At 34.5% G+C, this 27497-nt stretch overlaps 1 protein-coding gene across 7 annotated transcripts in view; it reads left to right on the forward strand.

Moving 5' to 3' along the window:
* Positions 1 to 27497, forward strand: part of RASAL2 (RAS protein activator like 2) — a 388515-nt gene that overhangs the window by 126217 nt on the left and 234801 nt on the right. For 2 of the 7 annotated variants that reach the window (XM_021063712.1, XM_021063719.1), the window contains exon 1: positions 3646 to 4573. The exons of 4 other annotated variants lie outside the window; for them this stretch is intronic. The gene's annotated coding sequence lies outside the window, so the exon portion shown is untranslated. Of the gene's footprint in view, positions 1 to 3645; positions 4574 to 27497 lie in introns of those variants that run through there. One more of the 7 variants, XM_021063717.1, reaches the window with a different exon arrangement.

Below are 27497 nucleotides of genomic sequence, written 5' to 3' on the forward strand. Positions count from 1 at the left end.
TGTTTGGAGTTTATGGTGCAGCAGATTAATGATCTAGTGTTGTCTCTGTGGTGGGCAGATTTGACCCCCAGCCAGGTGCAGTGGGTTAAGGATCCAGTGTTGCTACAGCTGTGGTGTAGGTCACAGCTGTGGCTTGGATTTGATCCCTGGTCCAGGAACTTCCAAATGCCACAGGTGTCGCCATAAAATAAAAAAATAAAATTTGTTTTCAAAGACTGCTAATATCAAGGATAAAATGTAATAAAACACTGTTATACAATCCCTATTTTTAAAACATGTTACCTGCCTACATGCTTAGTAAAGAGACTGGAAGGATATATCCGGAATGTTAACTGTGGGCAGCCAAAAGAAAATGTCTGTTTTATAGACTCAAAGGAAATAGCTGTGAAATTTTAAAAACATTTGCTTGTGCAATGTCCTTATTTTGATGTAATTTCATACCTGTAGAAAATTTACAAGCGTGCAGGAAACTCCCATATACTCTTTACCTAGATTCAGTAATTGTGTACAGTTTGCCCCCTTTTTTTAAATCATATTTTGTATGCCTTTACATGCATAGTTTTTTTCCTGGAGTTGTTTGAGAGTAAGTTGGAAACATCATGCCTCTATATCCCTAAATACTTCAATGTGAATTTCCTAAGAATAAGAACATTCTCTTTCATAATCAAAATCAGGAAACTTAATGTTGATATGATTCTATTATCTAATCCATAATCTATATTCAAATTTTGTTAATTGTTCTAATAATGTTTTTCATAGCTCCCCCTTAGGATCAAATTCAAAATTATGCATTACTTTTAATGCCGACATTAATTCACAAACTATTCCTTCGTGGTTCATCATATCAGGAGGTACATAATGTTGGTTTGTTCCAGTACTGGTATGTCTGTCTGTTTGCATTCATTCATTCATTCTCTTCAGTGTATTTACTCCTTCCCTTAAGTGTAATACCCAGAAAGTGGTTTCTGAATTGCTAACCCATAACACTGGATAAGCAAACCTACTAACTAGAGTTCGGTATTGCTTACAGTTTTTGTTATGTAAAATTTAATTATGAAAAAGTGCATAAATCTTAAGGGAATAATTAGATGAGTTTTGATAAATACATATACTCACACTCACATTTATATCAAGACATCACCCCAGAAAGCTTCCGATGCCCTTTTCTTATTGATAGTGCCTTCCAGCACTGACAACAGCCTTCTAGATTTTCCCCCATTATAGATTAGCCCATTTTTGAACTCTAGAAATGGATCATACAGAATGTGCTCTTTTGTGTCTAATTCTGTTTGTTGGCATAATATTTGTGGTATTGATTCACATTGCTTTGTGTCTTAGTAGTTTATTTTTATGGCTGAGTGGTATACCATTGTATGAAAGTATCACTATCCATTCTACTGTGATGGACATTTGGGTTGTTTTCAGTTTATGGGTATTATAAAATAAAGCTGCTGTGAACATTGAAGTACAAGTTTGTATTTCATTTCACTTGGTAAATCCCTGAGAGTGGAACTGATGTGCATTGAGTAGATGTTATGTTTATCTTCTAAAAAATGTCATTTGTTCCATAGAAATTATATCATTTCATGCTTTCATTACTAATTGTGAGATTTTGGGTGGTTCCACATCCTCACCCAACATCTGGCACTAGTAGCCCTTTAAATGTTAGCTATTTTAGTGAATGTGAGTGATACCTCATTATGGCTTTAATTTGCATTTCTCTAAATACTAATACTTTTTCTGTATGCTTATTGACCATTCATATAACTTTCTTTGTGAAAGGTTTGTTCAACTATTTTTAAAAATTGGATTTTCATTTTTACTAATAAGTTTTAGGAGTTCCTTTTATTTTTGGCACAGATTGTGCGATATTTGTATTGTGAATATTTTCTCTCATTTTGTAGCTTGCTTACTGATTTCTTAGTATGTCTTTTATTGAACAGAGGTTTTGATTTTATGAATTTGTAGCTATCAGTTTTCTTATTATGATTATTACTTTTTTGTATTCTAAGAAGTATTTGCCTACCCTGAGTTCACAAAAATACTGTTATAATTTCTTTTATAAGCTTATAAGCTTTTATGTTTTACATTATGTCTATTTTCCATTACAGATTAGTTTTTGTGGATTGTGTAATGTGCCATAAATAGAGATTAGAACTTAATGTCATTGTTTTTCTCTGGTACAAATTCATGTTTCTAAATGTTTTTTAAAACAAGGGGAAATTTTATGATTGTAACATACTCTAATGTGGTATATTATGCTTTTGGGAAACTTGAATATTTCAGCATTTCTTTCCTTTTTTTTTTTTTTGTCTTTTTAGGTCCGCACCCATGGCATATGGGGGTTCCCAGGCTAGGTGTTGAATCAGAGCTATCGCCACTGGCCTATACCACAGGCACAGCAATGCCAGGTCCAAGCTACGTCTGCGACCTACACCACAGCTCACGGCAACGCCGGATCCTTCACCCACTGAATGGGGCCAGGAAATGGAACCTGCATCCTCATAGATGTTAGATTCGTTTCCACTGAGCCACGATGGGAACTCCTTGACATTTATTTAATGTAGGAATGTATAAACTTAGAGATGATTATTGATTAAGGTTATTTTATGATAATGGCAATAACTAGAACATTTTAATATATTTTCAAAGAATAGATGTATTACTAACTTTACTATTTGACAGTAATAAGAGATACTTAGAGTGAGAAATGTTTTTCATTGTGCATGTTCTACAAATAAATGGATGGGTTTTTAGTTTTCCGCATGAAATCATCATTTTTTATACAGCTTGCAAAGTGATTTGATTGCCATGTTATATCTCTTTTATTGGTGGTCTGAAGTCTGTCAGGCTTTCCATTTGAAACCCCTATTTTCAGGAGTTTATGAGCAGAGAGTTGAAAAAAAATTTTAACCAGCCAAAAATTTGGCATTCATCATCTTGGTTCAATACAAGGTACTTGCTTTTACAAAATTTTAAGTAGTCAGCTCTTTTTTAAAGTTGTAAATAGCACAAAGAGGAATGAAGGAATTTCTTTGGTTAAATAGATAGGGAATATTTTTTCCAGACAACATATCCCAATAAGATTTACAAAGCAAACTTTTCCCTTCTAGAAACATTTAAGTATGTACTTTCCTGTGTTCCAGTTCCCACAAGATTTTGCCTCAAGACTTTCCTTTTCCTTTGCTATAGTTCATAACAAATACTCTCTATCCCTTTTCTCTTTTTATCCATTTACTCTTTTTAAATTCTCCCTAGTATGTTTACATTAAAAATGGTTTTCTATTTTGGCATTCTTTTGTCCTTTTTTTCCTCCTTTTTGCATTGCCTACTTGTACAAAACAGTATGTATATGCCCTTACCTATTGGTTGAAAAACAGTATTAACTTTGAGAGAAGTTATAGTGGAAATAACAATGATTTTTCTTGAAATACACACTTTAAAAACTATTCTGAAGAGCTGTCACTTGAAGAGCGGGCTTCTAGGCAAGCTTTTTCTCCTTTTTCCCGAAAATGTGGATGTCAGCTTGAGTACTTTCACAATCTGTTTTTAACCCACTATCATTCACATGGTGTTAACTGCTATTGGTCCAAAAAGGTGTTTGTGGGTTTTTTGTCACTTTTATTTCACTTCTCTCTTTTTTTTAAAAAAAAAAAAAAAAAAAAAACCATTTCCTGAAAACTCAGTATAGAAATGTAACCTACTGCAGGAAGCGAGATTATCTTCTTTTCTGTACTCTGAAGATAATTTGATTCAGACAGAAGGTTTTTGGGTGCTTGCTGAAATTTTGGAGATCTGGGAAAATGGGGTAATAACATGACACCAGCTTTTAAGCAGCAACATCTGCTGTGGTTCAAAGCCACACAAAGAAAGCTGCTTAAGCAGTTGAATGTTTTGGACTGCACGGACAAGTGTGGTTCAACAGCAACGACTGCAGAGCAGAGGAAATTTAAAGTCTCGAGAAGTTGTTAAAAAATGGAGTCCCGGAAGATGAGTATTTTCAAGAGACAAACATCACCTTGTCCTCCAAGCTATGGAAGATCTTTGTCAGAACCTGCTTATGCACATTCAGAGCCTGGAACAAGCTTAAAGAGTTATCCATGGTGTGGTCCAGTGAAAAGCAAGAGGAAGAAAAATGAACAGGCTGTTTCCAATCTAGGAAAGCCACTGGGTGCTTATCGGTGGCAGACACATCCCAGCTTTAGGTGGAAAGGGGGCAAAAGGGAACAATTGCAAAATAATAAAGGAGGCCTGGATGAACCACAACAAGAGGTCCTGCCACAGATGGTTGGGAATAACGTTTCTTCCTCTGCTAACGAGGTCCATGGAACATCAGTGGCGACGGAGAACCTGGTCAACACCCGGTCACTTCGGGTTCCATTCAGCAGATCTATGTCAGAACCAGAACCCCGCGGCAGTGTCAGATTTGGTAGACGGTGGCCGACTTCGGTGGGGTCAGTGGAGTCTGAGCAGCAGGGGTATTTCATCCGTGGTATTTTCTCTACTCTTTCCAATGGCTTCTCCAGGATGCTGAGTCTAAAAGGAGAATCACCCAGTGAATCAGTAAGAGAAGGTATATTGTGATGAATAAGGGGAAAGAGGGAATTTATTACTGGTAGAATTTTTGTGTTTTATAATACATCAAACCATTCTATTTTTCATTATGAAACAAATTTACTTAATTAGTATAATTTTTAAAAAGGAATTTCAGAAAATCACTAACAGTAATTAATAGTGAAAAATAGATTTAGAAGGAATTTTTATTGTTATACTCTTCAACTCTGTGGGTCCTGTCTAAATGTGTTTTTGTTTTATTCTTACCCTTTTTAATTCCCTTTTAGAGGGAGACATAATCAAATCATCTCCCCCTTACAAAGTTGAGGATTAAAATATTTTTTTCTACTCTTACCTCTTCATAAAGACTGACAAAAGTTATTAGAGAGAAATGTTTAGAGCTGAATTGTATTGGCAGCTTTTAATAAGTTGGAATTTTGAATTGCTTATGTCATAAAAACACAGTTTGGAATATGGAAGTAGAAGATGCAAATCTTGATTATTTAGATGACAAAATAGAACTTTGTGTTTGATTCATTTCAGACAAAAGAATGTCAACATTTAAAAAATTCTTTTAGGACTTGGTATATTTTAAAATGTTTTACATTGATGATAAGATTTTAAGTCACAAAAAGAACTCTTAAATTTTTATCTGAGTGCCTTGGAAATGATTGACTTTATCTGATGAGCTATTCCAGTTATGAGTTAGGACCTACATTTGTTTGGTTTTGTTTTTGTAAACCTTAATAACACTGTTTACTTATTAACACTGCTCACAGCTCCATTGAATTGTGGTCATTTTTGGATAAGCTCTTACCTTTAGAAAACTTTTTATTATAAGACCGACCGTATCAGCACAAGTTTAAATTCTTTCTAAAAATTGTGGGAATTGTTGAATGATTTTCTTGTTGGGGTACAGTTTAATTCCTTTAAAAATAATATCAATGAAAAGCTGTGTAATTTTCCCAATATATTTGTGACAGAAATTCAATATTTCTCTTAAACCTCATCCTCCCTTAGATTTTCCTTTGCTCAGTGAGTTTTAATTATACTATTAAGTAAATATATTTTCTTCTTACCCTTGGCTTATAGATAATTACCAAGAGTAAATTCTTTCTTGATGCGCCTCTATTAATATTCTATTAACATATTTGAAAGGCTAGGTAGTTGTATTTTCTTGCATACTGGTATGTCTGTTTCTTTGCCAGATGATCACAGGATGATCAGAGTAAAGGAGCATCAAAGGAAATTGAGAGTTTAAAAGAAATTCTTAGAATCAGTGCCTCTTCAGTAATTAACATGTATACATTTGATAAAAGAAGGCTGTAGTTTTTGTTTGTTTGTTTTTGGGGGGGAGGGGGAGTGGGCATATTCATGACATATGGAAGTTCCAAAGCTAGGGGTCGAATCATAGCTGCAGCTGCTGGCCTACACCACAGCCACAGCAACATGGAATCCTAGCCATGTCTGCAACCAACACCACAGCTCACGGGCAATACCAGATCCTTAACCCACTGAGTGGGGCCAGGGATTGAACCTGCGTCCTCATGGATACTAGTTGAGTTTGTTACCGCTGAGCCACAACTGAAACTCCAGGTTTTGTTTTGTTTTTTGTTTTTTTTTTGTATTTATAAACTTTTTTGGACTTTTGTAGTTGACACTCAGTTTTTAGCAAGTATGCTAACCTTTTGGCAGTTCACTTATGTGTGAGGTGCTTTAGAATGTATCCCTGCTTTTTACACATTTGTGATCTGCTTAAGATGATAAAAATGTTCTGTGTTTATTCCTTCATCATATCTTATGCATTCTAATCACATAGTAATTATGCAAATGGAAGAATGTACAGACTTTAAGGTGTGATTATAAGGGATTTCATGTGTAAGAAGTAAAGAACAGTACATAGTGTCCCTACTAGTCAGACCAGCAGTTTTTATTAGTTACTGTGGTATCTCCTAAGTGCTTCAGTAGTAGTCAGCCTCTTAAAGCAGAAGTGTACTGTTTCATGCGAAGATTAGAGCTCGTTCTTGTCAAAAATTTTCCTTTTCTCTTTGGGCTATAGCTTCTATCCAGCCTAGAGTCTGCATGAGTGGTTTTCCAGCCTTCTGCAGATGTGGACTTTTCTTCATTTCTCATTCGCTGCAGGGGAAAACTACAATTCCATAGATGGAATTCTACTTCCATCTCTGGCAGTGCTCATTTTTGAAATTTAATTTCTGAATTTCTCTTTACCCTTTTGTTGGATAGTGATTTCTTTTTTATAAAGTGATAAATGAAATTAGAAAATGCTATGTAAATTATAGTTTACGTAGCATTTATTCCCAAATGCTACGTGAGTAGAATATGTTCTTATCAGAGTTGCTATTATAGTATTGAAGCAAGATGTAGAATTATTATAATATAGATGTCTTTAAGGAAGTCAATATATTTAAAAATTTGAAACTCACTAGTGTTTGTTATATTTCTTGTGCAAGATGAAGTGCAAGATGTGAGAGGCATTAAATAATGTGGTATATATTTAACACATTTAAAATAGTGTCTGGCACGTAGCAGTTGTTCGGTATTTATTTGGTATTGTTTCTATTAAGAAAGTGAATTTACATGGATATAGTTTTTTAAAAAAACAGGAAACAGAAAGAGGGTACCCAATTGTTGAATTTGTTAACATTACCAAATGTAAATAAATTGTAATATTCTGGTCTTAAATTCTGTGAATCCAAACTTATTCTGAGCATGCTCATGTTCTGAGCATATACAGGTAATAAATAATTCTTGTATCATAGCTGAATGCAGCTAATCTCATGCTTAAAGCAATGAAATATACCATACTCAGGATCTCTAACCAATAGAAGAGGTAAAAGCTAAAGGCTTCACTATTATGCTACCTTAAACCCTCCAGTTAAACAATGTACACTCCTTCACCTGCTACAATATGTAGGTCAAATAATACAAATTAAAAAAAACAAAACTTATGCTTCTTATAACTAAAAGTAATTCCAGCTGCTTTGGGCCCATGTCTAAGAATGGAGTCAATATATTTGCAATAGTAGAAATAACTTGAAACTGCCAATAAAAGAGGATTAATTAAACATTTGCTTCATATCAAATCAACAGAATACCATATCGTCTACATAATTGTCACTAGTTATGTGAAACAGTAGAAACTATAAAATATAGATATGCACGGGATGTAAACTATATATATTCACTGTCTGTAACACTTAAAAGGAAAAATTACTGGGAAGAAATTTTATTCATAAATTATTTTTCTTCCTCTGTCAGTAGGTAAAGATGGGAATGAAAGGTTAAAAAGTGGGAAAAGAATTTTAATATAGCATATGTAGTTCTCCTTTATGGTTAGGGTTAATATGTTTTGTTTATCTGTAATGTCATAGCAATAACAACATCCTCTTTCCCTGTGTTAGTTACTTTCCCAACTTGGGAATTAGAAAGCTTTATTTTTTTCTTCTAGATAATTTTCTTTAAATAGTTTCATTCAAGTTTAATCAACTTATTAATAAAAATCTTACTGAAAAAGACCTTATATAATAACTCAGTAGACACTACTCTGGTGCTGGCAACATAGTGCATTATTTTATTAAGTAACTAGAGGCTTCCTCACTTAGTCTAGGGAATCAGTAGCTAAATTAGAAAAAAATAGAGTACTCAGTTCATAAAATGTACATATAATTAATAGTGGTACACTCTAGGTTTTGTTTTGTTTTTTTTTTTTTGGCTGAGTCCCCAGCATGGGGAAGTTCCTGGCTCAGGGATCAAACCTGCGCCATAGCAGTGATCCCAAGCTGCTGCATTTACAACACCAGATCCTTAACCTGCAGTGCCGTAGGAGAACTCCAGGGCTGGTTATTATAAAAACATATACTTCTTCAGATCTTCTCCATAATTGGGGCTTCTATTTGCTTTATTTCACAAGTTACCAAAAAAGCATCTCTGCAAATCAGAGAAATTTATTCCCTTTCTGCCTTTTCTCTTGAGTCACTGCATTTCACTATGTGTAACCCCACATGGCTAGCATTTTATCACTCATCTGTTGCATCTAAGCTCTCCTACAGTTGTTCCCATGTTTTGTCACTTATAATGTTTATTTGTCTCTAGTTAAGCATATTGAAATTAATGAATAACATTTTTAAACATATATATAGTGATCTTTAATAATTTAGGCTATTTATGTATAATTCTACTGTATTTAAAATTCTCCAAAATAACAATACAACTCTTTCATTTTTAAATAAACATATTCTGGGTGTATTAGTCTGCTAAGGCTTCCATAACAAAACACCACAGTCTAGGTATTTTAATACCTAGCTTAAATAACAAATTTATTTTCTTAGCATTTTGGAGGCTGGAAGTCTTAAGATCAAGATGTGGTCAGATTGCTTTCTCCTGAGACTTTCTCAGCTTGTAGATGGGGCTGTCTTCTTGTTGTATTCTCACTTTCCTCAGTGCACAGGCGACTCTTGGGTTTCTCTTTTCTTATGAGGACACCAGCTGTACTGGATTAGGGCCCCACCCTTATGACCTCATTTAACCTTTAAGGCCCACAGTCAAAATGAGGTCGAGGGCTTCAACATATGAACGTTAGGGGGACACACTTTGGTCCATAACAGAGGACTCATTAATTATGAGGTCATTAATATGATGTATTGGCATAAATTTTAAAATGATATGACAATCACATTTTCTCAAACTTAAAATAATTTGTGAAGTTAAATGGCTTTAGAAAAAATAGGCTAGATCAATTTGAATTTATATTTTATTTTTCACATGGCATATGTTTACTTTTAAAAGGGTTATAAACAGTGTAAATTGTCTTCCTTTTTTTTTCACTTAAGACTATTTGATATGCATTTCCATTTATTGACCAGTAATAAAAATGGCAAGGATGTTGGACACTCTGGTAATATATTATATTGAAATGTGAAGTAGGCTTTATTGGACATTTAGTTTGTAGTTTCTTTCCATTTCACTTTCTGCTTATGGGAACCTTCCCCTCCCCCTGTCCTCATTAGTTTGGCTTATTTCTTTGGGGTATACCAGGAATGATTATACCTTGGAATGGGACTGCTTCATAGCTCATTACATATTGTGAGGTTTTCCGCTAGAAAGATATAGCATGTTAATAATGCCAGAAATAATTTATGAGTAAAATTTTCCCCCATGACCTTACCAAATGTGGACTTAAGTATTGTTTTGTTACAGTTTTGTGTTTTACTTATAGCTCAGAGTAAGGGAAAGGAAAAGATCTTTGGGATTGGACAGATGGGCTCAGGTTTTTACCTATGCTGTTGTCTAGTTACATGGCTGAGAAAGTTTCATATAGTTTTTCAGAGTCCCCATTTTCTCATCAGTAAAGTATGAGATAATGATAGCTATCTTGTAAGGTTATTACAATTTTCTCTTTTTTTGTGGTATCTTTGTTTTTTGTATCAGGGTGATGGTGGCCTCATAGAGTGAGTTAGGGAGTGTTCCTTCCTCTGCAGTTTTTTGAAATAGTTTCAGAAGAATGGATGTTAGCTCTTCTCTAAATATTATAGAATTGGCCTGTAAACCCATCTGGTCCTGGACTTTTGTTTGTTAGAAGTTTTTCTAATCACAGTTTCACTTTCAGTACTTGTGTCTAATCTGTCTGTATTTTTATATTTCTTTCTGGTTCAGTCTTGAAAGCTTGTACCTTTCTAAGAATTTGTTTATTCTAGGTTGTTCATTTTATTGGCATATATTTGTTTGTTCTAGTCTCATGATCCTTTCTATTTCTCTGATGTCCATTGTTACTTCTCCTTTTTAATTTCTTATTTTATTGATTTCAGCCCTTATCCCCCCCCTTTTTCCTTTGACGAATCTGGCTAAAGGTTTACACATTTTGTTAATCTTTTCAAAGAACCAGCTTTTAGTTTTATTAATATCTTTTTGTTTTCTTCATCTCAGTTTCATTTATTTCTGCTCTGATCTTTATGATTTCTTTCCTTCTCCTAACTTTGGTTTTGTTTGTTCTTTCTCTAGTTACTCTAGATATAAGACTAGATTGTTTATTTGAAATCCTTCTTGTTTCCCGAGGTAAGCTTGTATTGCTATAAACTTCCCTCTTAGAACTGCATTCACTGTATGCATAGGTTTTGGATCATTGTGTTTTTGTTTTCATTTGTCTGTAGTTATTTTTTGATTTCCTCTGACTTCAGTGATCCATTGGTTGTTTCTTAGCATGTTATTGTTTCATCTCCATGTGTCTGTGTTTTTTGCAGTTTTTTTTTTCTTGTGGTTGATTTATATAGTCTTATAGTATTATGGTCAGGAAAGATGCTTGATATGATTTCAGTTTTCTTAAATTTACTGACATGTGATTTGTGGCCCTGATGTGATCTATCCTGGAGAATGTTCCATGTGCCCTTGAGAAGAATGTATATTCTGCTTCTTTGGGATGAAATGCTTTATAAATATCAGTTAAGTCCATCTGGTCTAATGTGTCATTTACAGCCTACGTTTCCTTAAGGATTTTGTTTCTTTTGACTATCAAGTGGAATCTGAGTATATGTAGTATTTCATTTATTTATTTTCAATTATTCTATATTGTTGGTTTTACCGTCATTTACAATTATTCCAAGTATTATTTAAGTTTGAGCAATTTAAAAGAGTTATTCAAACCTTAAAGCATGTTTATGGTCCTCCTTCATTTCTTAATTATTTAGAAAATTTATCTTAAGTTAGTACAAATATATTCTTATGTTTCATTATTTAAAATTTTTGTTTTAGAAATGCTTAATTATATTCTGTCTGAGTTTGATTTAGTTCTATGATATGAGGTATATAACTAAGCAAATTATTTGCAACATTAATAACAGTTGTAACATTATTTCTTTCTGCATGATTTTAGTATGTGTTTAAAGCATTATTTTTTATTTAAAATTTTAAATTGATATATAGTTAATTTATAAAATGTTTCTAGTGTACAGCAAAGTGATTCAATTATATATATTATATGTGAGTAAATATAATATATTCTTTTTCATACTTTTTTTTTTTTTTTTTGTCTTTTAAGGGCCATACCTGCGGCATATGGATGTTCCCAGGTTAGGGGTCAAATTAGAGCTGTAGCCTCTGGCCTATGCCACAGCCACAGCAATGCTAGATCTGAGCCATGTCTGTGACCTATGTCACAGCCACAGCAATGCTAGATCCAAGCCATGTCTGTGACCTACACCACATCTCGTGGCAATGCTGGATCCTTAATCCACTGAGCAAGAGCTGGAATCAAACTTGCATCCTCATGGATACTAATGAGACTCATTTCTGCTGAGCCAACACTGCTTGCTGAAGAGACTGTCTTTTCTCTATTGTATATTCTTTCCTCCTTTGTCAAAGATTGACTATAGGCATGTGGGTTTATTTCAGAGTTCTTTTTTTCTGTTTCATTGATCCATGTATCTGTTTTTGTGTCAATACCATGCTTTTTTGATTACCGAGCTTTGTAGTATTGTCTGACATCTGGGAGGGTTATGTCTCCAAGCTTTATTATTTTTCCTCAGGAATTGCCTTGGTAATTCAGGGTCTTTTATGATTCCATATAAATTTTGGAATTACTTCTTCTAGTTCAGTGAAAAATATCATGAGTAATTTGATGGAAATCACATTGGATCTGTAGATAACTTTGGGTAGTATGGCCATTTTAATAATATTAATTCTTCCACTCCAAGAGTATGGACTTCCATTTCTTTGAATCATCTTAAGTTTCCTTCATCAGTGTTTTGCCATATAAGTCTTTCACCTCCTTGGTCAGGTTTATTTTAACTATTTTTATGACATTTTAAAGGGGATTGTTATTTCACATTCCTTTTTTGATATTTCATTGTTAGTATAAAGAAATGCAACCAATTTCTGTATATTAATCTTGTATCCTGCTTCCTTGTTGTATTTGTTTATTAGTTCTTGTAGTTTTTGTGTGGCATCTTTAGGGTTTTCTATATATAATATCATATAATCTGCATATAATGACAGTTTTACCTATTCCCATTGAATTTTATACCTTCTGTTTCTTTTCCTTGTCTGATTGCTGTGACCATGACTTCTAATAACTTTGTTGAATAGAAGTGGTGAGAGTGGGCATCCATGTCTTTTCCCAGATTTTATTGGGAAGGTTCAGCTTTTTGCTTTTGAGTATTATGTTAGTTGTTGGTTTCTCATAAATAGCTTTTATTATCTTGAGATATGTTTCCTCTATACCCAGTTTGGTAAGAGTTTTTTTTAACATAAATAAATGTTGAATTTTATTAAATGCTTTTTCTGCATCTGTTGAGATGATCATGTGATTTGTGTCTTCTTTTGTTGATGTGGTATATCACATTGATGGATTTGTATATTGAACCATCCTTGTGAGCCTGGTGTGATTCATACTTGATCGTGGTGTATAGTCTTTTTTAACGTGTTGTTAGATTTGGTTTGCTAATATTTTTTTGAGAATTTTTGCAAGATTTTTGCAAGATATTGTCCTGCATTTTCTTTTTTGGTAGTGTTTTTGTTTAAAATACTCTGATTGTCTCTATATCTGTGTTAAGATGTTCCTTAGAATTTCTCTTATTTCACAGATTTTTCTCTTTCTAAAAGCAATAATTGCTGTTGGTTTTTTTTGTTTGTTTGTTTTTTTAAAATGAAATACCCATTTCTCCAAATATAAATGTAAAAAAAAACTCTTTATAAATTTATACATTACCTATATGATTCTCTATTTGCTTTACAATATTATAGAGCTAGTAATATAAATCACGGGGTTCTTATTAGGATTAAATCAGATAGATGTGTCAATCACTACCTAATTTATAGTAAGTTCTAGTTAATTGTAGCTTTAAAATAATAATATGGAGTTGCTGTCATGGCTTAGTGGGTTAAGAATCTGACTAGTATCCATGAGAATGCAGGTTTGATCCCTGGCCTTGCTCAGTAGGTTAAGGATCTGGCTTTGCTGTGAGCTCTTGTGTAGATCTCAGATGCAGCTCAGATCCCACGTTGCTGTGGTTGTGGCATAGACCAGCAGCTGCAGCTGTGATTTGACCTCTAGTCCAGGAACTTTTCTATGTGTCACAGATGTGGCACTAAAAGGAAAAAAACATTTTTTTAATTAAAATAATAATAATGCTGTATGTTCATGAGGATGTACCTTGGAATATTTTTGGAGTACTTTAATGTTCCAGTCTTAATTATACATTTATAAATCAGTTTTGTCTAAGTGATATTTTCTAAATGTGTTCTCAAATTCTGGGAATATTTTGTTTCAGCTTCCTATTTGCCCTTTATTTAATAGAAGAACTATTTCAATTTTTTTTTTTTTTTACCACATGTAGTCTTTACAACTAAGAACACTCCGTGTGTGTGTGTATACTTCCATTTGTTCATGTGTTTCATTTTTCCATTGGAATTTTGCAAAATTTTATAATATAAATTTTATTATGCTTATGATTCATCTCTGTTTTTACTGCATATTCTACAGTTAATTTTAAAGATAAGTACATTGGTCTTTGTACTGAGTTCATTTATTACCAATTATTTGATATTTAAAATCACCTTATTTTAGAAGCAGAATGTTTTAATGAAATGAGGATCAGTCTTTGGAGACATAGAGCCTGTTTTTAAACTCTTTTCATGTCATCTGTTTGCTTAGTGATTCTTGATGAGCCGTGTTTGACTTTATTGAGCCTTACCTTTCTCTTATTTGAAATATGGATAATATCAACATTGAAAGATTATTACAAAGCAGCATAATGTAGTTTTCAGGAATCTCAGGTTTTCTTTAGAGATATTTGAGACTTAAACCTGACTATAAAGGGAATGATTAATACCCACTTTAGGTCTTACCTTTGCTGGGGTGAACTGAGGAGGAGTTATGAAGGGAAGGAGTGCATAGGTTGGTGTGAAGTTACTGGCGTTGTTTTCATTAGGGGTTAAATTATGGTTTTCCAATATTTGTTCCATTACAAATAAGGAGCTGATTGGATGAATGGATTAATTTACAAATCAGGCCATGCATGACCCCTTAATAATATGTCATGAAGGAAGAATGATAAGTTGGGGGAGTAAAGATATTTTTAAATTCTGCCTCTACCATTTATTAGTAATGTGACCCTGGGCAAATTACTTTATCTCTCTAAGCCTTAATTTCCTCATTTGTAAGTTGGGGTAATACCTACTTTGTAGGTTGTTGTGAGGATTTAATGAGAGGGGATGTATAAAGTACATAGCATGTGCTTGTCAGATAGTGAGAGCTCAATAAAAGTTAATACCCAGTGTTATGCTGGAACCACACACAGAAGCCAATTTTGCATATCTTTACCCAATTCCTGTTTAGTGACATTGCAACGATAGCTTAAATTTAGCTATGGTGGGACTTTTTATACCCCAGAAATGTTGCATTAAAGTGGGAAGGTGAAGGGGAGGGGGGTGGGTGGTAATATTTCAAATCTGCAGTTGTTAAACTTTTAGCCACAACCAGTGGTGTAACTCCTATTATTATTTAAATATTTAGTTTTAATAATCAGTATTATTGCAGAATATATGATTTTTGACTCCAGATTTAAATATGCTTTTATTTCGTTAAGAACTTTTATATTTAATGTTTTAGAGTATTAATAAAAATTAAATGCAAAGTTGTTTTAAATACCTTATTGGTGGGAGTTCCCACTGTGGCTTAGTGGTAACGAATGCGACTAGTATCCATGAGGACTCAGGTTTGATCCCTGGGCCCGCTCAGTGGGTTAAGGATCCAGTGTTGCTGTGAACTGTGATGTAGGTTGAAGATGGCTCTGATCTGGCATTGCTGTGGCTGAGGCATAGGCCAGCAGCTCTGATTCGACTCCTAGCCTGGGAACTTCCTTTTGCCACAGGTGTGGCCTTAAAATAAATAAATACCTCATTGGCATTTATTGATATATAGATCAATCGATCTATCTATCTAACTAACTATATAAAATCATTCTTTTTCCATTATTTTACTAGCATTTAATGCCCAGGATAACCTATGTATGTTGAATAATCAGTTTGAGGATTTGTTTGTTTTTGTTTTTGTCTTTTTCGGGCTGCACCTGTGGCATATGGAGGTTCCCAGGCTGGGGGTCTAATGGGAGATGTAGCTGCCCGCCTACACCACAGCCACAGCATGCGGGATCTGAGCCGCATCTGTTAACCTACACCACGCTCAAGGCAACGCTGGATCCTTAACCCCCTGAGCGAGGCCAGGGATTGAGCAGCAACCTCATGGTTCCTAGTCAGATGTGTTAACCACTGAGCCACAATAGGAGCTCCAGTTTGAGGGGTTTTTTTGCTGAGGTATGCTAGTGCAATTTGGGGAGAGTTAAATCCTCTGTAATTATATTCCTGCCTCTGAGATTGCACAGTAATTTTTTTATCTTATTATTGAAGGCTTTTGAGATCAAAACTATGTATTACTTTTTAACTCCTTGAATAAAATGTAATCCTTTCTGAATTTTGGAATGATATAAAACTTTGGAAATTAACTCCAGTGAGTTCATTCAGTGTGCCTTAATTATTCTGTGATTTTTTTTAAAAAGATGATAAAAGATTTTGCATTAATTATTGGTAATTTTGTCTTATTTTGGCACTTTCTGTTTTTTAATTATTTTCAGTAGGATTTTCAGTATATTTCTATGTGTTAATTAAAATAATCTTCAACAGTAACAAAATTTGTATTTATTTTTGCCTCATGTAAGTAAATCCATTTAATATGAATTGAGTTAATTATTAGGTATAATCAATAAAAAGAATTACTTGACTATTTTAGTTTATTTCCCTCACCGAATTTTTATCAGTCTCCAACAAAGCTATTCTTGAAGTAGAATTTTCTTGTCCTTTTTGTCTCATGCTTAAATGATCAGATTTCATTCTCTCCATGTGGTTTTGTAATTTCTGAACAATCTGAATAATATAATGAAAAAAGATGTGCTTTATATGCAATGACTTTCTGTAACAAATAAATGGCTTGTGTGATTTTATTATCTAAAAGTAATTTAACTTACATTCACCAAGTCAGTAAGTAAATTGATAAATTTATGGGAGAGAGCCAGCGTCCTAAGGAATTAAACTTCCTTGCCATTTATTTATTTACCTAAAATAGGCTGGTATGTTTAAAAAAAAAGAGAGAGAGAGATTATTCAGCTCTTATCCCACCCTTCACCTGGCTGCCAGTATCTTTTTTCATGCTTATTTTCTAGAAATTTAAGTTAAGAGATAGCCATTGATTTACCAAATCCTCAGATATCCATAAGGTTTTTTTTTTTTTTTTTTTGAGGTATTAGGTACAAAGGATCCAGTCCAGTCTGAACAATGGTAATTAATGGTGACATCAACCATGTAGCAGTTTTTCTAAGCTGTGCTTAATATCTTGAGTGATGGTGAGCTACTTCTAACTTAGAAAAGAATATATCTCTTCATGGGTTTGTGATCTGGTGATCCACTTCAGAGTATGATACTATAGACTTGTTCCTTTCTCTCAGCATTAGACTTTATCATTAATTTCAGTTTTCAGAATCATAGATTCTCATTTTGGACCCAGGATGAAAACTAGTATATTTCTCAATAAACACTCTAAAACTTGCTGAGTCATCCAAGTTTTATATATATATATATATAGTTGTTTTTTTGATGCAGTTGTAATGGAGTTTTTTTTTGGCTTCTTAGGAGCCTACTAAAGATTAATAGTTCCTTGGTTTTCAGTTGCTCATGGTTTTCCAGTAAAGTCTTAATAAGCATAGCATGGCAAAGAAAAAAAAAATAAGAAAGGATGTTTTAAATATTGCGATTAATACTTTATTACACTGATTGGAACTTAATGTTGTGGCTTGCACACTAGGTATCTCTGGCATTTACCTTGGAGCAAAAGAAACTGTAACTTGGAGTTCCCGCTGTGGAAGAGTGGGTTAAAAATGCTACTGAAGCAGTGTGTGGGTCACTGTGGTGGTACACGTTCAATTCCGCATCCCAGCCGGTGGCTTAAAGGATCTGGCATTGCTGCACCTGTGGCATAGGTCACAGCTGTGGCTTAGATCCAGTCCCTGGCTTGAGAACTTCCATGTGGTAAAAGCCTAAATTAAAGTGTTGATAATGAATAAGAGTAGAGACTTAAAAAAGACTTTTCTGAGGTAGATTGACAGAATTTGAAGAAGAATGCAGAAGACAGAGTGGAATCAATAACAAGCTTTGTAAATTTACAAAATGGTGACTCCTTTTACTTAGTTTGAGAATAAAGAAATAGAATAAGTTTATAGGGAAGGCAGTGAACATGTATTTAGTATTTTCTGTATGCTCGGTTTTCAACCTCTAGATACTTTTTTTTCACTTTAGCATTTATTTTGTTTATTTAAACTTTTTTATTAAAGTATAGTTGATTTACAGCATGCCAATTTCTGCTATATAATCTCCAGATACTTTATATGCATTTATCTGGTTTAATCCTCTGAGTAGTACTATGAGATAATTATTCTCGTTTTATTTTTTAATATTGTTTTTTTTGCTTTTAGGGCCACAGGTGTGGCAGATTAAGTTCCCTGCTAGGGGTCAAATTGGAGCTGCAGCTGCTGGCCTACACCATAGCCACAACAATGCCGGAATATGAGCTGCATCTGTGACCTACACCATAGCCCACAGCAACACAGGATCCTTAACCCACCAAGTGAGGCCAGGGATCGAACCCATATCTTCATGGATGCTAGTCAGGTTCATAACCTGCTGAGCCACAGTGGGAACTCCTTATTCTCATTTTAAAGTAAGGAAGTAAAGGCTCAGAAAGGTTCAGTTATTTCCTTTAGACTATACAACTAGTAAGTGTTGGGTCCAGGTCTCCTTGACTCTAAGCCCTGTTCTTACCCCTCCATTTCGTGGCCCTCTTTGAGCATGTAACATTTGAGAGGTTTTTAAGAATGTGGGAATAACTGTCCAGTGAACATTGAGATATAATGGGGCAGGAGTTCAAAAGTAGACTAGGTCCCATATGAAGATACAGACATGGATGTTGAAGTCACAGGAAAAGATGAAATCGTTCAGTGGAGCATGTAGTGTGAGGGTAACAAGAACATCAAGACTGGCATTCTGACTTCGGCACGTCCACCCGTCCAGACCAATCAGAGTCTATTCGCAGAGCCACTCAGCTTTTATGATTATAGACTAGGAGTCACTCATCGTGGTAGCAAATTTAATATTCTTGTGCACACATACACCTTATTTTTATTTAACAACTTTATTGAGATGTAATTCACATACCATACAAATTACTCATTTAATATTACAACTGATTTGGTTTTTTTGAATTGTAGTAACACGTACATGCCATAAAGTTTGCCATTTAAACATTTTAAAGTGTGGAGAACTGTAGAATTAAATACATTCATACTGTTGGGCAACCATCATCACCAATCATCTCAGAGTATTTCGTCTTTCCAGACCTAAAGTGTATCCATTAAACAATACCTCCCCATCTTTCTCTCCCCTGGCCCCTGGTAATCACCATCCTTTCTGTCTTGTTGAATTTGACTTCTCTGGGTATTTCATATAATATTTGCCTTTTTGTGCAATCTAGTTTTTAATATTTTCACGGAGTTGTGCAACCATACTGCAATAAATTTTGTAACACCAAAAAGAAACTCTCCCTACTAGCAGTTACTTCCCAGTGTGCCCCTGTGACTGCTCCCCTCACCATAGGTAACCGCTAATGTGCTCTCTGTCTATACATTTGCCTTTAGATTTCATATACAGGAATCATTCAATATATGTCCTTTTTATTTAGCATGTTTTTAAGGTTCATCCATGTTGTAGCATCCGTCAGCACTTAATTTCTTTTTATGATCAAATAATATTCTCTTGTATGAATTTATCACATTTACGTATTCACCAGTTGATGGACATTGAATTGTTGAATTAGGCTGCTCTGAACATTCATGAAAAGTTTTTATGTGGACATGTTTTCATTTCTCTTGGGTATTTACCCTTCTATTTTATAAAGACATATCCTGCATCCAAAATAATGCCTTGGTGTTTTGAGACCTTAAGTCACATTTAGTTTTCCATTTTTTATCTAAAAAGTAGTAACAGTTTTGCTATTTTGTGTCTTATGTTTGTATATTCATTCAATAAATTTTTGAATAAGGTATTTATAAGATTTTAGACTTAACAAGATACTTTCAGTAATTATCAGTTTCCTATACCTGTGATGTAAACATAAGCATAAATATGTTTTTGGTTTAGTGTGATCTAGAGTCTGCTACTGGTAGATTGATTGTAATGAACACTGTGATTTATTGTCATTGCCAGATGACTGTCATATTTTTATATGCCTCAGGCAGTTTCCAGTCCATTTCTCACACTCAAGGCCAGTATATTTCTGTGAGGAAGCAAAGAGAGGAGTAAGATGAGTAATGACTCTGAATCTGTGATTATGAAACCCTATCCATATGAGTTTACAGGTTCGTAGTGACTGAGCTTTAGTCAGTAAACCACAGGCATTTTTCCTGTCCTTCTCATGTGAATTTTCTCATTGAGATATTCTTAGATTCTTTTTCTTTTCATTTTTAATATCTGGATTTGATGATGATTTTTTTATTCCTTTGCCTTTACAAAACAGAAATCTGGTATTGTGTCCATGTTTTTAGATATTATCACCAAAATGTCACAATAGTTTGAAGCTTAAGGGATACCAATTCAATTATAACTTAGTACAATATATATCCATAACTGTGGTAAAAATAAAGGGTATTTTGAATGCTATGTGTGTGGTTTGTTGTTCTGGAGAAAAGTGGTATCTGGCGGTTAGAACATATGAGTTGTTGTCAGCATTTGTGGGTTTATTCTCAGATCCAAGCTTCTTTTTTTTTCTTTTTTTAAAGAAAGGCAGAGTCCATGCTTGGTATACGTTTAATACAGCACTTTATATACTGTAGATAATTGTAGCTAGTGAAGGTTTTATGCTATTGGCCAAATAATATATGACAAATTACTGATAGCATAGGTAAAACAAAGCTGTTGTGGTACTTTGTGATACCATTCTTTAAACTTTCTTCGAAAAAAACATGGTTAACATATCTAATTAGTAGTGATAGTATTTTAAGAAGCTTATACTGAACATTTTTAATTCAAAGTGTTTAGCCATTACTCTCTATCCAGGGGACTGCTCAAAACTCTACCTAGTGGAACTGTCCATTTCACACTAGGATTTATGAGAATCTCAGAGTAAGAAACATGCTTTAAGATCGTGTGATAATTCTAATATGTGGAGACTAGTCACTGATATTCTAATATTTCAGTTTTATTTACCTCAGTCCTCTTGACAACATTCTAAACCAAGGGTTTAAAAAATAAGCCTTTTTTTGTGAAAAAAATCCTTGCACTGAATGGAGGTGTTATGCCCTTAAGATATTAAAGGTCTCTTCCTAGTTTATTAAAAAGATAGGAATGACATTAAACTTTTTTTTTCAATTTAAAATTTAATACTTCTTAATATTTTGGTGCCTGGCTTTGTCTATAATAAAACAAAGTATTTAACTCCGATTTCTCTATTTGATTATTATATATCTAGTATCAGTGGTTGAGCTGTTTTTTGTCCTATGATTTAAGCTATGGCCTTTCAAACAGCGTTTTATGAACACCTGTTGTCCACAGTGAGCAGGGGTTAGTCTCTGTTAGAAATTATGATTGTAGCTGGTTTATTAATCTTCTTTAGCGTTTATTCCAATGTATTGGATTGACAGTGATGCCTCAGAATTTGCTATTATCCCTAGATTGTATTCCTTTGACGATTGCTTTCCTGTTCCTATTTACTCTGGAATTCGACATGTATCATTTTGTTTAGCCAAAAGGAACTTAATATTTTCTTGTGAATCCCATCTCTTCTGAAGCCCAGTGTTCATTACATTTTTTTTGACCAATGAGAAATGTTCATTAAAAACTATTAACAGCCATTTTTGTTAGTTGTAGCCATCTTTCTTTTTCAGCATTAGACTACTTCTATTAGGTATAAAAGGACCTTATATCCAAGAGTAAATGTATTAGAAAAATAACACTTAAAATAAATCATTTTAGGCAGTTGCCAAAATTTCATACTAAATAGTGTATATGTGTGTGTTTGGAGGGGGAGGTAGAGGGTGGATGAGAATTTATCTCGACAAAATATGAAATGTGAATTTATGAAAATAAACTTTTTAACCTTTTAAACAGGATTTAGGTTATAATTGTTAACTGCACTAATTATTAAAAAAAAGTTGAATGTGAACTTTTATTTGGAGTATTTTTTCTGAACAAAATTGTGTGACATCCTTTTTCAACTGTTACTTTCTCTGCACAGTTATTACAGTTTTTTTAAACATTAGAAAATTTGCTAGTTCTTTCAAGGCTCATTTAAAAATTTATACCTATTTCAGTTTCTTGGAAAACTGAGCTCTTCTGTTATATCCTGTTGCCATATTGTTCTTTTTTTTTTTTTTTTTTTTGTCTTTTTGCTATTTCTTGGGCCGCCCCTACGGCATATGGAGGTTCCCAGGCTAGGGGTCGAATCGGAGCCATAGCCACCGGCCTACACCAGAGCCACAGCAACGCGGGATCCGAGCCGCGTCTGCAACCTACACCACAGCTCATGGCAACGCCGGATCGTTAACCCACTGAGCAAGGGCAGGGACCAAACCCGCAACCTCATGGTTCCTAGTCGGATTCGTTAATGACTGCGCCACGATGGGAACTCCCCATATTGTTCTAATTAAACAGCATAGTTTTAAAATTAAAGTGCAGAATATAAAGCATAAAGAAGAATTCTGGGGAAAGAATAAATAATTTATAATTTATAAATAAAATTTAAAAACAGAATGAATTTATGAATAACCTGAATATTTAGGTTTTGATAATCATGCTTCCTTCTGGAGTGGCATGTATTTAGAACTTACATATTCTAAAGGAGTGTTACTAATATAAATCATGTCTGTACTTGGTATAAAATATAGAGTGCTAAATAATTGTGTTAAAGTGCTCTTTACATAGAGAATCGAAAGATCTCTGAGCAATATTGCAACAAAAATACTATATTTTTTGGGTTCTTTTTAGTTCTCAAACCGTCTCACGTGTATTATTTGATAATAAGTACATTTTGGAGAAAGTAGTAAGTTTACCTTATGTATGGGGCGGGGTAACACTTAGTGTGTGGATGTAAATATTGTATTTCCAGAAGGAAGCTCTTTCCTTTTTTAAGGCAGCTGGGGATTTGAAAGTGAGAAATGGGAGACCGTAAGAGTTAGACCTGAATCCTCCACCAATTTAATATCTCTATCCTTCTACCTTTACATTAATTCAACTAGAATAAGTTGAGCCTTAATCGTAAGTGAGATTCAGTAACCTTTACTAATACCTTCTCTTCTTCCCTAGAGAAGGGTGACCAAGGATTGCACCAGGAAAAGTGAATCAGGGTGGCAAGCAACTTCCCAGCTTATCATTGCTGTGTCTTGGATAACTTTACTCTTCATTTGGTTAACTGCTAAATGTGGATAATAATAGTATAGATTAATTCCCCCAATCCCCAACACACACATGTGCAGAGAGGTACATGCAGAGGCTACAGCTGGATTGCTTAGTCAGGAAAGATCCTTCTATATGAAGATTTTATGTTCTCTGGCTATAGTGTTTACCTTTAGATGACTCTTCAGATAATTGGTCACTCACTCATGGAGCACTGTTCAAGCATCAGCGTAGAGAATTGCCTCATTTCACCAACAGATTTGTTTCTTGATATGTTCATGGTGTTTTTGAGTGTATCTCTTTGTATAGTTTTCTTAGTGGTTGTTCTAAAAGTCTTTGCATATTCCTCTGTGACATCACAGATTACTGGTATCATTTTACCGCTTTGAGTGAGTGAAGTGTGGAAATCTTACTTCCATTTAGGACACTCTATTTTAAAATATCATTTCTTGAGTATCAGATGGTATTGTAATTTTTGCTTCAATGAATAAAAACTCATGAGGATATTATATGTCCTCATATTTCTGCTCTTTCTATTACTTTTTCTTTCTTCCTGATGCTCTAAATATCCTTCTTTTATCATTTCTTTCTGTTTGAAGAACCCTCTTTTGGTATTTTGTATAAGGGTAGGCCTGCTAGTGATTTTTCAGTTTCCCCTCATTTGAGAATATTGTTATTTCCCTTTCATTTCCAAAGGATAACTTCATCAGGTATAGAATTTGCAGTTGACAGTTCTTTTCAGAGCTTGAAAAATTCTGTTACATTTCATTCTGGCCTGTATGGTTTCAGATGAGAAATCCACTGCCATTTTAATTCATGTTAGGTAATAAGTCATTTTTCTCTGACCATTTTCAAGATTATTCTTTGTCTTTAGTTTTCAGAAGTTTAATTGTGATGTGACTTGTCTTGGACTTTTTGGATTTATCCTATTTGGGTGCAGTTAGCCTCTTAAATCCAAAGGTTTATGACTTTACCTAATCTTGAGGGAGTTTTCAGCCATTCTTTGTTCGTTCTCTCTCTCTCTCTCTCTCTTCTTTTTAGGGCCACACCTGCAGCATATGGAACTTCCTGGGCTAGGGGTCACATTGGAGCTGCAGCTGCTGGCCTGCACCACAGCCACAACAGCGCCAGATCTGATCCACGTCTGCGACCTACACTACAGCTTGTGGCAACGCCAGATCCTTAACCCACTGAATGAGACTAGGGTTTGAACCTGCATCCTCATGGATACTGGTTGGGTTCTTAACCCATTGAGCCACAATGGGAACTACACCATTGCTTCTTTAAATATTCTTTTTATCCCTACTCTGTTCATTCCTGGGACCTTGATTATATGAATAAATATTTGCTCTTTTGATATTATCCTTATAGGTCTTTATTCTTTTAAAATGGTTTTTTATGTTTATTTTTTTCCTGCTTAAAATCAGTAAATTCTGTCCTCAGGTTTGCTGATTTGGTCTTCTGTCATCTTCAACCTACTACTGAACTGTTTTAGTGATACTTTTGTTTCTGTTTTTTTTTATTTTTCAGTTCTGTAATTTCCATGTGGCTTTTTTAAAGAGTAATTTTGATATCTTTGCTGAGATTTTCTATTTTTTTAAATTGTTCTAAGAGAATTCCTAATGTTTGCAAAGCATTTTATGATAGCTTTAAATTCCTTCTCAGATAATTTCAACATCTGATTCATCTTGCTTGATTTTCTTTTCATATTCAAGTTGTGATATTCTGTTTCTTGTTATGTGGATGATATTTTTAAATTGAATCTTGAAAATTTTGGCTATTACATTTTGAAACTCTGGGTCCTGTTTAAATCTTTTATTTTATCAGACAGTCACCCTTTTTTAGGTTTAGCAGGTAGTTACAGGCCTGCCATTGAGGGGTATGGTTCCAATGACAATTTAATTTTCAGGTTCTTTGTGGCATTATTTTGGTCTCCTTAGTTTATCTGATCTCCTATTGGCCCCTGCTAGTGCCTCTAGAAGTGAGAAAGGATTCTCCAGCCCAGAGGTACAAAAAGTCTTTCTGGGCTGGGATACTGCCTGCATATAGGATATGGAGTACAGTTCTCGGGCTGAGCCCTTGTTGTGATGGTCCTTTTTTCCATTGCCACTCTTAACACCTCAACCTAGTGTGTCTCAATGGGGGAGGGGTGTCTGAGGTCTGGAGGGAAAGAAATGTGCTTTTCTTGGCTGCTCATTGTCTACAGTCTTTTCTATCAATACCACATTGCCAGTGCTGGTGAGTCTAGTGTCATACGTAGGCCACTTTCTGTTATTAGGTTTGGGGCAAGGTCTGGGTCACCTTTTGCTGAAAGATGTTCTGCCAGGTCAGTGAAAATTAGATTTACTTATCTAACATAAATAAACCAGAATAAATGAACCAAACAGCCCTTATACTTATCCTCAGTTCCACAAACCCTGCGATTTGGGAATAATATCTCATACTCGAGCATCCATAGGGTACATCTTGTCCCTTGGGAATTCCTCTATCTCCTCTTCGGGCCTCCCTTTTCTGTGATACCCTATGCTGTCCTCACTGCAAGATGGAAACGAGATTATCTGTGTTCACCAGGTCGATACCAACCTGTGGCTTAATCCAATTCCTGTAGTCTTTTTTCTGTTTCTCATGTTACCTCTTGAGAACCTTTGTTACTGGAACTAGTTCAGAGAAGCATTCCAGTCCAAGGACACCTAAGAAGTCAGCCGTCTTTCCATTTTCAGAGTCCTTTTGAAGTTGCAGAGTCTGTAGTTGTACTTAGTGGGGAGCAGCAGGAAGAAACGAGTCTATGCCATGTTGTCTGGCCCAAGACTCATTCTTAATCCTTTGTTATCTGCATTTTTGTTTAGAGTGCCTGTCGTCATCTGTGTCAATTTTCTACAGTGTTAAATGGTATAGATCTTCTGTATCCTTTATCATTAAGAACTTTTACTTAGAATATGAGTTCTTTCCCAACATAGTTCTCATCAGCTTTGTGAAATCCTATCCTTTTTACAAAATTAGCAATTTGACTCTGATCAAAATTTTGCGGTCATACAGGTATTCAGCAACGATTAACAAAGATTTGTTGATGGATACTGTTCAAGTGTGGGTTAATTTTTGTAAGGAGACAGCTAGTGAACATTTTTGTGTTTGGTAAACTTTTATTTCTCTATAAAAATTTAATTACTGTGCTGACTACAATGAATACTTACATAAGCAAAAATCTTCCTGTATGTTTATGTCCTCACACTTTATTTTGCATTACTTTAGAATTTAGAAGGACCTTGAAAGTCCTCTAAAATGTCTTTATTTTACACAAAAACAAAATATTAAAGACATGCCTGATATTAAGATGACTTTGTAATTTGTATCTGAACAGAAAGGCTTTTCAAGATTGAAAGGGGGCATTATTAACAATTGCTCTGGACTACAGGTATAATCTGCGACATGTAGTTATTCCAGTAATGACCAAATTGCTCATACATACAAAATGTAGTTTAATGAGACCCCAAATCTCCTGACTCCTGTGGGTAGCCCTGATGTTGTGTAGCAGTATGATTATGTGCTATAAAGTCGTACTGCTTTGGTTCATATCCTGGCTTTACTACTTACTAACGTGTGATTGTGATCAATTTATTCACATTCTCTGTGCCTCAGTTTCTTTATGTGTATTATGGAAGTAATTACAGTTCTACCCTCAGAGGGATGCTGTCAGATCATGCATATAAAGCCCTTAGTACAGTCAGTGCCTAGCACTTAGTAAGTACTGTTTGCTGGTGGTATTATTACATTATTTTGTAAAATCCTAAGATCAGAAGAAGGAAGGGTTAAGTGAGGTCTGGTAGCTTTAGTGTGAGATTAAGAATCAGGAGTTTGGGGTTCTATTTCTGTTTTGTTCCTGACTCACTTGGACACTTTGGGAAACTGCTTAACCTTTTTGTGTCTAAATCTTGCAGTCTAAAGCTAGAAGAATCTTGCCATCTGCTCACTTCATGGAAGATGGTAAAAACAAATTTGGAAAATGCTTTGAGATCTGTGGGAGAAAGGTGCTATATAAGCTTATAACTTTATTCATCTCTGCATTGACATTCACTTGCTCATTAAATATGTATACAGTTTTTAATCAGCATAACTAGTAGTCCAGAGTTACTATATATGTATAATGTGTGGGTGATGATACTTCTGTTAGAACATTTTCTTTTGTGTTTTCTTCATCATTTAAAAACATAGATCCTCTTTGCCACATTATATTAGAAATATGTATAAAAATCAGTGTATAAATTACAGCTAATGACTGAACAATAATGTGTCTTTTTTTTTTTTTTTTTGTCTTTTGTTGTTGTTGTTGTTGCTATTTCTTGGGCCGCTCCCGCGGCATATGGAGGTTCCCAGGCCAGGGTTGAATCAGAGCTGTAGCCACCGGCCTACGCCAGAGCCACAGCAACGCGGGATCCGAGCCGCGT

This window comes from Sus scrofa, chromosome 9, assembly GCF_000003025.6.
Source record: "Sus scrofa isolate TJ Tabasco breed Duroc chromosome 9, Sscrofa11.1, whole genome shotgun sequence".
NCBI lineage: Eukaryota > Metazoa > Chordata > Mammalia > Artiodactyla > Suidae > Sus > Sus scrofa.